The sequence below is a fragment of the Balaenoptera physalus genome (assembly GCF_965194825.1).
Source record: "Balaenoptera physalus genome assembly, chromosome: 14".
In the NCBI taxonomy this organism is placed as follows: Eukaryota; Metazoa; Chordata; class Mammalia; order Artiodactyla; family Balaenopteridae; genus Balaenoptera; species Balaenoptera physalus.
The window spans coordinates 88,802,676-88,816,782 of record NC_138893.1 but is presented as its reverse complement, the minus strand read 5'-3'; the positions used below and the strand labels follow the sequence as shown (position 1 = coordinate 88,816,782).

Below are 14,107 nucleotides of genomic sequence, written 5' to 3'. Positions count from 1 at the left end.
TAAAACCCAGCTGGAGCAAGGAGTGATGTCAACAAAATGGCCACTTAGGAATTTCTAGTGCCCATCCTCTCCCAAAATCATCAATCTGAATTTATTGAATCAATCTGTGAGTGAAAATAACTTCACAAGAGCTAAGGATTCTAGGTGAGAGGTTACAGTGACTGAGTGAAGCACAGAAATAAGAAAACACATGTTAAGGATGGTAGGAAAGATAGATTCACACTGCTCCCATCACCCTCCCCTCAAGTCCAGGTGGTCCAACCTGGAAAGAGATACCCTCCCTGAGAGAGAAGGAGAGTGAAGTGAGTGCCCAACTCCACCATGGACCCTAGCACCTGCACACTTCAGCACTGGGCCAACTCCTACAGCTCTAGGGGGGGGTCTGTGGCCCAAGAAGGCTCTTAGCAGGCTCCCACAAACCCAGGTTCCCAGCACAGCTTAGCACCAGCCAGCTCCCATAGCCGCAGCTCCTGTAGCACCAGGCTCCCAGTGGACTCCACTAAACCCAGGCTCCCAGTCTACCATGGTGCCGGCCAGCTCCCATGGCACCAAGCTCCCAGCTCACCACAGCACTAGGTAGTTCATGCAGCCCTGAGCAGCTCCTATGACACCAGGTTCCTGATGGGCTCCTGCAAAACCAGCCTTCCAGCATATCCCAGTGCCAGCCAGTTCCCACAATCCCAAGTAGTTCCTGAGGCTCCAGCTCCAAGAACCCAGGCTACCACAGGCTCAAGCTGTCAACCCACATCAGCACCAGGCCAGCACTCACAGACCTAGAATCTAGACTGGCTCCCACAGGCTATTATCTAGGCCATCTCAATACCAGGCCAGTCCCCATGACCCCAGCCTCAAGACTAGCACCCACGGACCATCCCAGCATCAGACCTGCCCACACAGACTCAATCTCCAGGCTGAACTCAAGGTTCTGGATTATAGGCTGTGCCCCAAAGCCCCAGGCTCCAGGCTTGGCCTAGTGCCAGACCAGACCCCATGGTCCCAATCTTCAGGCTGACTCCTGAAAAACCAGGCTGCCATCCCATACCAGTGATAAACTGGCCCAGTGGAACCACTGGCCAGGCCCACCCCAGTGTTCCCAGTGTCTGGTTAGCCCATGTGAATGCAAGACTCATATCTGCCCATGAAGATGCAAGTCCCAGGTCCATCACTACAGACTCAAACACCAGGTCCACCCCAGCAGATCCAGGTAACAGGATGATCCCCAAGTATCCAAGCACAAAGCCTGCCCAACTGCTGACCCAGACACAAGACCTCCACCGAAGGACTCCAGCAGCAAGCTCACCCACAGACAACCATAGAACTCAAGCAGAATGTCTGGATGGGCTGACTGGTGAAGGCTCTGCCTGCCAAAACCAGTCTATAAACACTTGGAGTGGTGCCTACTTCCTCAAATGCGCAGACAATAATGCAAGGCCACAAGGATCATGAAAAAAATCAAGAAACATGACACCACCAAAGAACCTAATAAAACTCCAATGACCGTCCGTAAAGAAATAGAGATCTATGAACTGTCAGACAAAAAATTCAGAAGACTCCTCTTAAAGAAACTGAGGAAACTACAAGAAAACAAAGATAGAAAACTATATGAAATTAGGAAAACAATGCATGAACAAAATGAAAAGTTCAACAAACAAATAGAAACCATTAAAACACAAACACACAAACAGAAATTCTAGAGTTGAAAAATAAAAAAGAATTTAATAGGGATCTTCAACAGCAGATTCAATCAAGCAGAAGAAAGAATTAGTGACCTAGAACACAGTTAATTTGAAATCATCCAGTCAGAGGAGCAAAAACAAAAAAGAACTGTAAAAAGTTAAGAAAGCCTACATGAATTATGAGATATCATTAAAAGAAACAATTTATATACTATTGGAGTCTCAGAAGGAGAAAAAAGGGAGAAAGGAGCAGAAAGCTTATTTAAAGAAATAATGGCTGAGAACTTCCCAAATCTGAGAAGAGATTTGGATATCCAAGTTCATGAAGCTAATAAGTAAACCCAAAATTTTAGCCTAAAATGATCTTCTCTAAGACACATCATAATAAAACTGTCTAAAATCAAAGACAAAGGGAGAATTTTTAAAGCAGCAGGAGAAAAAAATAATTACATATAAGGAACCCCCAAAAGGCTATCAGCAGATTTCTCAGCAGAAATCTTGCAGGCCAGGAAAAAGTAGGATGATATATTCAAAGTGCTGAAAGAAAAAAACTGCCAACCATGAATATTTTACCTGGCAAAGTTGCCTTTCAGAAGTAAAGGAGAGATAAAGACTTTTGCAAACAAACAAAAGCTGATTATCCATCAGTTGAACCTTGAAGAGTATGTAAGGTTGCTATTGTCATCTAATGAATAGAGACCAGGGATGTTGCTAAAATCCTACAATGCACAGCACAGTCATCAAAATAAAAAATTATCCAACACTAAATGTCAATAACTCTGAGGTTGAGAAACCCTGTCTTAATGAAAAGAATACTCCTCTGTCTCACTGAGAGTGCTCAATGACAATCATATGTTAATTAGAAATGATTTTGGCTAACAAAACTTGAAACAAATGGTAGTTTATTTTCCTGAAATAAAATTTATAAAAATGACTGCCCACAGTTAAACATCAAGGGCTAATAGCCTCAAGGTCACAAGATGGCTGCTACAGCTACAGGCATCACTACCACATTCAAGGAAGAATGTAGGGATGGAGGAGAAAGCAGTGAGCACTAGCCACATCTGTGCCTTTTATCAGGAAAGCAAAACCTAACATCTCAGTGGGAAGATCTACCTTTAAGGGACTTAGTAGACAATTTTAAAAGTGGCACTTGCTTCTTTAATTGACCCACTGGTCACACATTCTGCTTTACGTTATGCTGTGATTAGATATTAAGTTAGGAAGTAAACAAAAGGAACTGGTAAGCCAAGTACCTCTCTTTTTCTATAGAGTGGAGAGATAAACTAAAAAGCTATTGATCAGAGACTAACATAGTGAAAAATCTTGGAAACCCTCTTCAGGGAACACTTGGGAAAGCAGTTTAGTTACAGACAACAATCAGCTGTTTGCAGGAAAAGCCATTCCTGACTATCCTGCTGGGGTCCTTCAGAGATATTACGGTCTTAATAAGGGAAATTCAATATATGTCAAAGCTCAGAGATATATGTTGGAGCCCATAGGTATGATGCCTTTTGAATCTATACAAAGCCAGTGGTATAAATTCAAGACTCTCTGACTTACATTTAAAATGAAAGAGGCATGTTTGCAACCCAATGTGCAGATAAAAAGAGGCCTCTTCCTCTGGGGAAGAACATATCCTAACCAGTCTAATATACTTTCATTTGGATTTCTGTTTGGTACATAAACAACATGGACCCTGCTGAACTTTATATAAGCCCCAGCAGATGTAATATGTTCAGATGTTCAAATGGATATAAAAAGATTCAACCTCTGAGATTGCTGCTGAAAGAAAACTTATGAACTAGAAAGTAAAATGTGTGCACAGCAGCCAGTAGAAAGAGGAAAGAAGGTATCTATTAAGAAGGAGACAATGAGAAGCCGGCAAGAGGGAAGTTTGTCACAATAGGTTAAGAGTTGGGACTAGATGAAGCCTCCCAGGTCTTTTCGGTTCAGCATGTCTAGAGGGAGATGCTATAGTTAAAGTAATTTCATATGATAAACTTGAATTTCTCATCTTAATACTTTCCAAAGAAAATTTTCTTCACTGATATTTAACAACTGATTAAAGTAACGGTTCTGGAAATTTTCAGAAAAATTATTTTCAAACTCTTAAGGTTTGCTGAAAACTAAGGTTCAAATTTTTGGTTCAGTCTATTCTTTTTCTGCAGAAAGGTATTATTTTATAGAACGTTTTATGCTCTTTAAAATTTATTTAGTTACTATCATAATAGGTAGGATAAAAGGGCAATTTCTTGGGGGCATTTTGGACTGTGAATGGGTAACTTAGCAATTATGAGATTCATGTCAGATAATGGGCACCTGATGCATTTCTGCTGCCATTCATCAAATTCTATTGTCATTTGCCCACAATGACAAATACAGAGCTTCTTTGCTGTATTTATGCACCAAACTATGCACCAACCATTTAAAAAGGAGCTAAAAACGTATGTCTAGGACTTCCAAATATAAAATTTGATGTACTGTAAGAAACACTCACTACATACAAAAACACATAAAAATTCACTATTAGCATAATTCTGTTCTATTTTTTTTTAAATCATTCAAAGGCCACACTGTATAGCAAAGAGAACATAAAACTAGGAGTCAGAATACCTGTATTTTGGCTCCAGTTTCAAGTTTGGGCAAGTCATTTAAAACCCTTAAGCTTCAGTTTCAACCTCTGAAAAATGAAGGTTATACAGCCTGCTTGCCTAATTCACAGGGCAGCCATTGATAATTATATGCTATGATCCTCATGAAAGTATTTAAAAATTGTAAGGCTTCATACAAAGATATTATTAATATGAGTAAATACAAATAAGAATATAGCATGTGGGAAAAAGCGGTGGGAAAAAAGAACTGAAAATACATAGCTTTAGAAATCATCACATGAACATGATGAACAGCAACATGTTTCTTTTCCCAAAGGCAAAGCAGGAACAAATTCAGATTTTAAAGGCTCTCAGTCACTTTTTCTCTTTAAACAGGGTCAGTATGTGACAGGTCCAAACTTAATACAAACCACTTGATCACAATAAGAAATCCAAGACTTTAGAGAACAGAGGTAAAAATCCTAAGTGGAGCATAGAATTAATCTGCAGAGCAAACAGAACACTATAATAAGAGAGACAATATGCCTATTATCAAATTAACCTGATTTCCATACAAGGCAATGTTCTTTTTGTATTGTGCTAAAGATGAAATAGTAGGAATCTGAGAGGTCTTAGGAACCAATTTCTGGAAGATTATATTGTTATTCAAACTGGATCAGATAAAGTTCTCAAGTCTAAGAAACTCCAAGGTACAATATCAGAAAAAAAGAGAACTTACTGTAACCTCTGAAATAGGAATGAAAAAGAAAGTCAAGTAGAAACTTCTCACAAGATATTACTATTCGGGCTTCCCTGGTGGCACAGTGGTTAAAAATCCTCCTGCCAATACAAGGGACACAGGTTCAAGCCCTGGTCCAGGAAGATCCCACATGCCACGGAGCAACTAAGCTCGTGCGCCACAACTACTGAGCCTGCACTCTAGAACCCGTGAGCCACAACTACTGAAGCCTGTGCACCTAGAGCCTGTGCTCACAACAAGAGAAGCCACGGCAATGAGAAGCCCACGCACCGCAACGAAGAGTGGCCCCCGCTCACCGCAGCTAGAGAAAGCCTGCACACAGCAACGAAGACCCAATGCAGACAAAAATAAAATAAATAAATTTATATATAAAAAAAAGATATTACTATTCAATGAATAAAAGAATATGCCTAGAGATTAACGGTAATCTTCTGAGAGGCAGGGCTGCATGTAAAAGTTAATTCAACAGATACTCATTAAGTTGGAACCTAAAATATTATATGTTATGGGTGGGAAGGAATATATGTTATGATCCCCGCCATGCTCATGAAATACTAAAAGACCAATATTTTTTATAACTAAGGAAAAGTTTAATATACTCAAGTATCTAAATGAGCGGTATATACGTTATCCCACAGATGTTTCAACATTTGCTAATAAGTGCCAAGGACAGTCAGGAAGATAAAGATAGTTTGGAATACCTAAGAAAGACTTCATGAAAAAGTGGAGGCCAGAAACTGGTCTTAGAGGATTGGTAGGATCTAGGAAGGTGGGAAAGCAACTACTCTCACAAGAGCCAGTTACTCATTTGCAGTCTTAGAGAAGGGAAATCCTTAAGGGGCTGCTTCCATGTACACCTTTCATTTTTCATTTGTAACTTTTTAGAGGCTCAAGTGGGTCAGCAGACGTCACTAAAAAGAATCATCAAGAATTAAAATCCTAAAACCTCAGTGTTTTGGAGTACCAAATAACAAATCCATTAACCTGACCTCAAGCCCCCAGTCCAGTATCCCCCCTTATCCATGGAGGATACATTCCAAGACCCCCAGTAGATGCCTGAAACCGCAGATAGTACCGAAACCTACATATACTGTTTTTTCCTATACATACACACCTATGATAAAGTTTAATTTATAAATTAGGCACAGTAAGAGATTAATGACAGTAACTAATAATAAAGTAAAACAATTATAACAATATACTGTAATAAAAGTTATGGTAGATCTTAGCAACCTCAGATTTTTTTTCCTCTCTTTATTAAGTTGAAAACTTTCATCTTTTCACTTAAAGGAAGTATGTTATGGCTTCTCTTTGGCATATATAAATTGCCATTATCACTACTCTTGTGCTTTGTGGTCATTATTAAGTAAAATAAAGGTTACTTGAACACAAGCTCTGCAATATTGCAACAGTCAATCTGATAACCAAGATAGCCACAAAGTGACTAGCGGGCGGGTAGTTAATACAGCGTGGATACACTGGACAAAGAGATGATTCACGTCCCAAGTGGGACAGAGCAGAAGGGTGCACAATTTAATCACAGTACTCAGATCACCATGCAATTTAAAACTTATGAATTGTTTATTTCTGCAGTTTTCCATTTAATATTTTCAGACCAAAGTTTATCATGGGTAACTGAAATGGCCAAAAGCAAAACCATGGGTAGAGGGAGACTATTGTACCATGGTTCTGATGAGTGTCTCTCCTCTCCTTGAGTACCTCCTAGAACTCACAATTTCATGAAGCAATCAATCCCCCCATTCTGTTTCAGAATATTTCACAGATATGAATTGGAAGCCTCCATAGTATTTTAAGTATACAGACAAATATTTCAATTTCCTGGTCACAAAAACACTGAAAATTCAAGGGGAAACATCTGCATAATAAAATGAAAGAATTTCACATAATTTTTAGGTTTCAAAGCTAGACAATCTCTAAGGAGACTAAAACCCAGACTTGCCTAGGGTCACAAAGCAATTTAGTGGCAGAACGTGGTCTAGAAATTCAATCTCCTGCTTCTTAACACCTTTCCATTATGTATTAACTGTCCCTTATACTCTAATCCAAAGGACTCTATTTTGTGCTCCATATGAAGAACTAGACACTTTGTTTCACAGCCTTCTGGTAAAAAAAGTTTAATAATCTCTTGAGATTTCTTTCCCTTCCTCTGTGTATTATAATTCTTTCCAATAAAGCAAGGTCAACAGCTACTTTATGTAGCTCTAAAAATTGTAAGAGGTTAATTAGAAGATCTAACTCAAAGCTTAAGCTAAATACACCATCCCCTCAGCATACCACCACCCTCTTCTCTGCTACCTTTCATATAAAAAATAATACATTTTAACTTCTGTTATGCATACACTCTCTGCCTATGGAAATTGCATGCAGAACATATGGAAATTGCGTACAGAACATATGGAAATTCTACAGGTTCACTATTTCCATATAACCACTTTCAAAGGAAAAACTGCAAGCATTGGGTGCTTTCTAGAATTGAAAACACTCACTCAGAAACAGAATCTCTAGCCCTTCTTGACATGTGAAGCCCTGTTAATCAATCATTGCCCTACTGCCTTGTTTTCTTTCTTTTTTTTTTTCCTTTCTGGTAGGATCAATTGGAAAAATATTGCTATCCAGCTGTGAGCTTATCCATCACTTTCACACATTCATTGGAAGATCTTTGGTAACTACTTTAATACTTAAAATTATTACATTAGTTCACTTAAACCACATCCAATGACAAATAGGTCATTAAAAAGCCTTTGTACACAGAAGCTGCTCCACTGACAGTTCATCAAAAACCAATATTAGTTTCTTTTATACCAAATTTTTAATTAGTTTAAACTAAACATAGTTAGGAATGGAGGTTTTCTTCAGCCATCCAAGTCTCTCCAGTTTTCCAGAATGCTTTGTCTAGTTAATTCTTGCAACATCTACTAAAAGAAGTGCAATAATTTCCATAATCAAAGGATCCCTGCCAACACAGAACCCAAGGCACTGAATCCTGTTAGTAATGGTGCTTACATGGTATACTTAAAATTTTTAATGAAATTGCATTTATTTTTTATCAATTTTTCTATCTATTGTTATCAATTTATCCTATTTTCTAAAAGATTTAAAGCAATGTATGATAAATACGTACATAAAATAATAAGAATTAAAACAAGAGTAAACTAAAAATCAACTAATGAAGGTATGTTATAGAAATTATTTTAGAAAACCCTAGCTTATAAGAACTATTATTAATCTCCAAGGTTTATAGCCATGAACTCCCTGGTAACATAGTTCTTATCACCTGCTAAACGTGGACCCATTTGTCTTTTACTCTATTATACATTTACATGTATATGCCTCCGTAAGAAGACACTGCAGTGTAATGGCAAAGCATGAACTTTTCACATAAGTCTTGAAATTGTATTCCTTACTTAGTCTTAACATTATATTTCTTAATAAATTTAATTTCTCTTATTAAAAATTAACTATCCTTAATTTTTAATATACTGGATAATTAGTTTAAAATATGTTTCTAAACAGGAAGTATAATGTTTTAATTCATTTCTTCACCTAGTTATTCAACAGGAAGATAGAGACAGCCAATTCGTTCAGGACCCACCCTAGCTTTACATACATTATGCTCACAACAGTCCTGGAAAGAAATTATTACTATACCCATTTTATGGCTGAGGAAACTAAAGCTAAGAGAGATTAGTTCATACTGATAAAGAGCAGAGCTGGGATTTGAACTCGTTTACTTAATTGCAAATTGATATTCTCACCACTACAGGATAAGAGGTCTCATAACAAGTACTAACTGATCATGTATTAGGCACCAAAAACCAACTCAAAAGCTAGTATAAAATCAGAATGAAAACTAGAATATGGTCCTTAAATTTTAAGACGTTTACACTCCACTTAACCTCACTACCCTAACTAGAGCTATGGCAGGTACATCTTGAAATTCAATGACTAGTTAACAATAAATTCAAATATATAATCAGCCAGTAGATATGTACTGAGTTCTACTAAATGGTGGCAGCATGCAAAGCATTGAATATATCAAATAAAGCAAAAATAAACCACTTTAACACTGAACAGTGATGTTCATTAAAATCAGAGACAGAAGCAATATGGAGGTAAAAATAATCTACAGGTTTTTTTAACTTTTTCCTCCAGGTTACTGGAATTTATGTTCCACCTAATGCCAGAACAGCTTTCCTGATTTATTTCTAAGTCAGGATTAATGCTCTAATATTAAGGACCACTAACTGATTCCTTACTCTTGGCACCATTAAATTCTACAGAATTAAGATAAATCTACACTTGTGTAAGAGACATTGCTGTTTTGCTCCTCATCATTATTTATATATTTATACATCATCTTGTACCAGAAAGGCTATAGAGTGGCTTATAGGGATACATAAAATACAAATCAGCACAATTAAAAGTTGGTCGAAAGAAAAATTAAGGTGAAGAAAAGGTTAGCTATATATTACTGGGGTGGGCTGCAAATGTGGCTCTTTACTTTTTATTAGCCAACTTCAAATAGGAAAACATCACTTACAGAATTTACAGTTCCAAGGGATTTTCTTTCATTGCCTAAGAGAAATACAGTTATCCTTTGTATTAAGATGTTTTGCTGATTTCTCCAAAACATCTTAAAAAGCATACGTGAGCTAATAAACAACTATCTTCATTCTTCATTCACACAATATATGCAACAATATTTTCAAAGATCTGGTTTTTATTGCTCTTGGAATAAAAGAAAAATATTGAGTTATATATTTATAACCTTCTAGATCCTCTAAGAGAACAGATTACTGTTTGCGTAACAAATTCTCAGGCCCCAACCCATTACACAGGCTCAAAGTACTGGGAGAGAAGGAAAAATAAAATAGGTCCCTGAGGCTGGTTTCATCTATTTAACAAAACTGAGCCAGAAAGGAAAGGGAAGAAATATAGGGCATTTGTATGACTTGGGTTAGAGAAAGAGCTTTCTGGGAGCTTATACCACTGTAAGAAAAGAGAAAAATTCTATAGCTCCTACATGTGGGAGATCTTGAAAATGAGAGAATGAGAAAAATCTTTAAGAAAGCTTTACTTTGTTGTATGCAATTATTCGCCTTTGGCTGTCTGATAAGACAAAGTAGTAAAGATTTAAATTTACTTTCAATTATTTTGGATGCCACTTTGTTTCTTCGAATGTGAAATGCTACACAGAGCATGAGATGGCTAACTTCATGTAACTCTAACGACCTCAGTATAGAATAACAGCATCCCAGGCCTCCTGTGGTTCCAACCATCTGCCCACTGTCTCACGGTGGACAAGAAGGGACTTCTCTCCATCTGTCCAGAATTCACTTATGCAAGAACAAAACTTTTTAATTTTTTAAACCTTAGAAGTTTTCTTTCAAAAACTACAAAAGCATAATAGGGAAATTTGGACCCAAAAGACCACTTGAACCAAATATCATTTTTCACGTGTCTCAAATCTTTATAGAGACCTTTACAGAGAACCTTTCAGTCATCACATATTGGTTACAGTAGTGCTTTCTGGCCTTCTTCACAAACTTTCATAGGCTAAAGCTTGCAGTATTACCCTTTGACTATAAAAATTCATATGTGTGTATGTAGTTAGAAACACTAGTTTAAATGAAAAAGGAATAACTTATTGGACAACTCTCCAACTCCTCATCCATTCTCCCCTCTTCCCCACTCCACTCTTCTAAACCCTGAGCTCCAGGCAGCACCACCACCAGGGCAAGACAGCTTTGCCCAAGAATCACATGCCCACAGAAGGTCTGGCAGCAGGTGTGACATCATAATGACTGGTGGGGACACACCCTGCAGGACCTCAAAGATAACTTGAGGAGTACTGGAGGAAAGCAGAAGTCTCACAGCTATGCAAGTGGAGTCTACAAGCCCTTGCAGCAGAGCTTTAATACCCATGTGGCTTCCTAGATGCACCCAGGGTAGTAAGGGGATATTTAAATCATATACAAAATGGAAATAATATAATCTAACCTGCTATGTTCCCACACTGTTTTGAAGATTTAAAGATGAAATGCAGAAAAAGGCACTCAGAAACTATAATATACAATATAAGTACATGGTAATGTTATACTAACTTCCAAAGTTAAAAAAATTACTTATCAGTTGGCTACAATGTTAACCCTGATCATGAATATCTAAATTGCCATGCACTCTCGGGAAGATGCTTCTAAAAATATACAACTTATTTGGAGACCCGGAACTAAAGCATGAGTTCTTACTTTTTCTATCCAGACATTGAATTTCATTTTATTTATTTATGTTCAGCCCTGTTCTCACCTCTTGGAAATTCTTCTGAGCGGAAATATTTCCTTATACGGCCCTTACATCACACACAGGTCTCCAGTTCCACATCCCTTACATGTCCATCTCTTTCTGCCATTTCAACATGCCATCCTTCCTCCCCTCTCTTCAGATGGCAAAATGGCCCTTCCTCATATTCTTTTACCTTAAGATTTAACTTCAATAATTGTTCGAACTGTGTCAAAGGACTTCATTAAACACCAGCAAAAACAGACTGTGACAAAATATCCCTGAGGAAAGTGAGCAAAAGGGAGAGAATTTTTCTCAAAATACTGTAGGAAAAAGAGAAAAAAAAGACATAATTTAATCCCAGTGGTCTTAATATATGTTGTGAGAAATGTGACAGTGGAGTGTGTAAATGGAATATGAGAGTTTTCATTTACTTATGACTAAAACACTGAGGATGATAAAGGGAGGAAATAATGTCTGTTACTTACAAATCACCTGACTGATAGTAAATAACTTAAGAAATCCAGTCACAGCATTAACATGAGCTCCACATAATGTTTATCTCAAAGCAAACCATAAATTTCTTTTTATTCATTCAAGTCTGTTAAAAAAATATAAAATTCTCATAAAAGTTAAGCACTTGCTCAGACCTCATTCCAATCCTCTACCTTGCCTAACTATGCTCCTTTAAGTCACCTAAAGTTCTGACCTGCAACAGGAAGTCTATTAACTAAATCAGCATGGGAGGTGGGCATTGCTATAAAGCAGCAGCTCACACCAGTGTTGTAAAATACAGAAAATCTTTCATAAAATGAAAAATAGCATGGATATCTGTGAGAGGCATGAATGCTTTGAACTATGCCTTAGGAATCTTAGCCCTACACAGTACCTACACAGAGTTACTTTTTGGCAAGGAAAGAGTAATTCTCCAAAACCTTACAATATTCCTGCACAATACTGGCTAAGGTCATTTTGAACCACTATGACTCAGCCAGCTGTCACATTATAATATCTGTATTAGAATGATGATTCTCACCTCTAGAATACTGGTCAAACAGAATTCTGATTACTAACTCAAATAAAAATATAGGGAGGGAGCATCAAGTATCCATAAAAAATTGTTTACAGTAACTACAGTTATTAAAGTTATTTCTAGAGAAAGCCTATCCCCTGGGCCAATGTTTCTTTGGCATTTTTTTTATTACTGCATAGCTCAAAAGTGCCTTTCATGCTCAGCAGGCACATAAAGGCAAAGAACTGATAAATTGAAAAGCTCTCATAAGGATATAAATCAAAAATTCTATAAAATTTGGCTTATGTGCCCAACATGTCAAAAACATGATACACTATGTCAGTTATTCACCACCAATAAAAAGGAAAGTTGGAAGCATTATATTTTAATTCTGATTTTTACCCATATAGATACCCCCATATTTATCTTAAATGATACTTAGGTGCAATATTTTCCCAGATATATATTTTATTAGTATCTTTCCCTTAAAATGAAACAAAATCATAGCAGTTTCTCTTCACATCTAAAAAACTTATTCAGTAAAAATATAACCAATTAAAGTTTCTTCTCTAAAAATAAATCTAATTCTTAACCATAGCCCAATGATTCTTAAAGGAATCTCTTTTCAAGCTGATCACCAGATGGGACATCTCTCCTAGACTGCAACACAAGGAGAAACTGGTGAAAAAATCTAAAAGACTTTGTTAGGAGAGGAAGTATAAGGGACACCACAGGAAGGAGCCATTTATAATCATTTTCTCCTTCACATAATTTAAAGCTGTGGACTGGGAGCCAGATGATGGCAGCGGACGCACCTCCCACTAAGTAAGAATTGAGATAACCAGCTCTAATATAAGCAACACAGAACTAACTATTCTCATAAATCCTTTCACAGTGTTAATACAAAATATCAACACTATGGTGTTGATAGCAGCAGGCAGGAAAGTGGTAGAAAATTTAGATCCAGTACTTCCCCTTAAAGTTAGGTTAACATATCACAGTGATATCTATATTGGAAGAGTGCAAATAGAACTAGACAGAACCATGATGGAACAAGTTTGGGAATCTGAATAACAGGAAATATTTTCAGGTTACAACATAGATTCTAAATGATAAAGTTACATTAGCAATAATTGCTAAGATTTTTTAACATTTACATTAAATCCATTAACTAAATTAATCCCCCAACAATCTATATGTATCAAATTATTTCTCCATTTTACAAACAAGGAAAGAGAGGCTTTCAGGCTACAGCTAGTCTAATGGCAGGGCCACAAGTCTTAGTTTCCATTTCAGTGATCTTTCCAATATCTCAAACTGCATATATATATGCAGAGAGAGAAAAAAAGAGAGAGAGAGAAAGGGAGGAAAGGAAGCAAATTTTTTTTTAATTAGTTTATTTATTTATTTTTGGCTGCATTGGGTCTTCATTGCTGCACACAGGCTTTCTCTAGTTGTGTCGAGCGGGGGCTACTCTTTGTTGCAGAGCATGGGCTCTAGGAGCGTGAGCTTCAGTAATTGTGGCGCACAGGCTCAGGAGTTGTGGCTCATGGGCTCTAGAGCATAGGCTCAGTAGTTGTGGCGCACGGACTTAGTTGCTCCATGGCATGTGGGATCTTCCCGGACCAGGGCTCGAACCTGTGTCCCCTGCGTTGGCAGGCGGATTCTTAACCACTGCGTCACCAGAGAAGTCCCAAGTAAGTGAATTTTTTAGAGTATTACTGTGACTTAAAAAATCAGAAAATTATCTAAAGATAAATACCAA

General features: G+C 37.3%; 1 protein-coding gene across 4 annotated transcripts in view; it reads right to left on the bottom strand.

The window, feature by feature from the left end:
• Window positions 1-14,107, bottom strand: part of CTNNA3 (catenin alpha 3) — a 1,725,675-nt gene that overhangs the window by 1,416,396 nt on the left and 295,172 nt on the right. The gene's annotated exons all lie outside the window — the stretch shown is intronic.